At 32.2% G+C, this 1,907-nt stretch overlaps 1 pseudogene across 1 annotated transcript; it reads right to left on the bottom strand.

Annotated features, from left to right (window-relative positions):
* Positions 1-8: 8 nt before the first annotated feature.
* On the bottom strand, positions 9-540 carry LOC150030327 (large ribosomal subunit protein uL6 pseudogene; annotated as a pseudogene). The gene has a single exon (XR_016527072.1). The product of XR_016527072.1 is annotated as a large ribosomal subunit protein uL6 pseudogene (transcript).
* Positions 541-1,907: the final 1,367 nt, after the last annotated feature.

Genomic DNA, 1,907 nt, shown 5'->3' with positions numbered 1-1,907 from the left:
AGAGAAAAGAAAGAGTTAAATACCTTCTTCTCGCCAAGAAAGTTTCGGATCTCGATGGATTTGTTGGCGTTGGTGATGCTAGCATTGATGGGAAAGTGAGCATAAACAAATCGCATCTTGTAACGGTAGCCCTTAGTGACCCCAGTGATGAGATTCTCAACATGGCTAAGAGCAGTGCGAATAGCAGCAGAAGTCTTCCTGGAGCCAAACCAAGCATCAATCTTGAGCTTCTTCTTTCCCGTAGCTTCGTCGGTGATCAACTGGAAATCGAGATTCAAATGCTTGAAATTGCGAACGAGTTTCCCTCTAGGACCTTCGACCTCGATGATTTTGGCGCTCACCTTGATCTTCACCCCATCGGGGATATCCATGGTCTCGGATGAGAGGATCGTCTTCATCTCTTCCTAGTACAACTTACTCTCTGGAGTTGGAATGGTGAAGGCGACGGCCGAGAACGAACAAAAACCCTAATCAGGGAGATGGTGAATATTTATAGTTGAAACTCTTCGGCTGTTTTTTTAGGGTATCGGGAAGGAGACGGAGATTAGGGTTTCTCTTATTCTTTGAAGACACATATTTACCCATCTTGGGCCTCTCCAAGAATAACACGATGGCCCAATTTGAAAATTGTGAATTTTATAAGGAGAATTTATGACAAAATTTAGGATTTCGTTACGAAAAATGACAAAATCAATCAATAATAAAATTTAGGACAATTCATGTGACATGCACATGATCATAAATTTCAAATTTCGAAATACATGATTTGTCTTGGATGAAACTACAAGTACATGGTAACCGTAGAATCATAAACAAAGTTGAATTCTATATACAAAGTAATTGTTGATTTTAACCGTCCTCCTATTTTCCTCATGTGGTTAACGTAATCTACATATATTATTATTAATTTAGATTATGTTTAATCACTCTTTGAATTAATCTCACTTGAATTAAATAACCTGATTTTGTTGCCAAATTTTATATTTTAAGTTTCCATAAATTATCAAATTTCATTTTATCTAATCAAATTTCAAATTTATTCTAATATTCGAATTTTTTCATTTTATACATATTTTTAATAAATTATCTCGATATTTCTCATATCTTTGAAGATTTAAATTATTTTATATTATTAGATTTTTATATTATTTTAACGATTTGGAAAAAAAAAATATCAATCACTATCATAGAAAAATACCCAATCACTTTTGTTATTCATGCAAAGTGTTTATCGATTTAGGTTTTCGTATGATTTTTTTCACAAGGTATTGTTTCTGTTATGACTTTACAACTGCTTAAACTTCTCTTTTCCTCCTTTCCTTTTCCATTGATTTATCGATTTTCCTTTTTTCCTCTTCATTTGTTCTTGTATAACAATTCAATCTTCTTTTGTTTCATTATTATAATCAGCTTTCTTTGTTTTTCGGCCAAAGAAAATGAAATCTTGTTCATCGGGGAGAATCATACTTAGACAATACAATAAATCGGAACTTCCATGGTTGCGAGGAATGCCAGAGAATTGGAGTTATGATTTTTGTGTAGTGGTTGACTATTTTCTAATGTATTTGTGAATATTGCAAATACAACACATTATTATCAATTTTGGTTTATCTAACTTTTTGTCAATTGATTTAACTTTTTGTTACCAGATTTAGTCTTATCTAAATCTTTTTTTCATTAGAAACATGTTGTTATCCACTTCAAAATGTAATATAAAGTTAAACGTATTCCCAGTTTGCCCTCGATGGACTTTGAAAATTAACTAATATACATTTACAGATACAGTGTAATTATAACATGAAGTTATTGAAGAAACTCTTATTCAAGACTACCTACGAGCGGAAGCGGATCTTTCTAATTCATTCTGATAGAATTATCATATGTACATTCAAACATACTTTCATAAT

The sequence above is a fragment of the Benincasa hispida genome, unplaced genomic scaffold, assembly GCF_027475165.1.
Source record: "Benincasa hispida cultivar pf3 unplaced genomic scaffold, pf3_genome.v1.1 HicScf307, whole genome shotgun sequence".
Classification (NCBI taxonomy): domain Eukaryota; kingdom Viridiplantae; phylum Streptophyta; class Magnoliopsida; order Cucurbitales; family Cucurbitaceae; genus Benincasa; species Benincasa hispida.
This window is presented reverse-complemented; position numbering and strand designations above follow the sequence as displayed.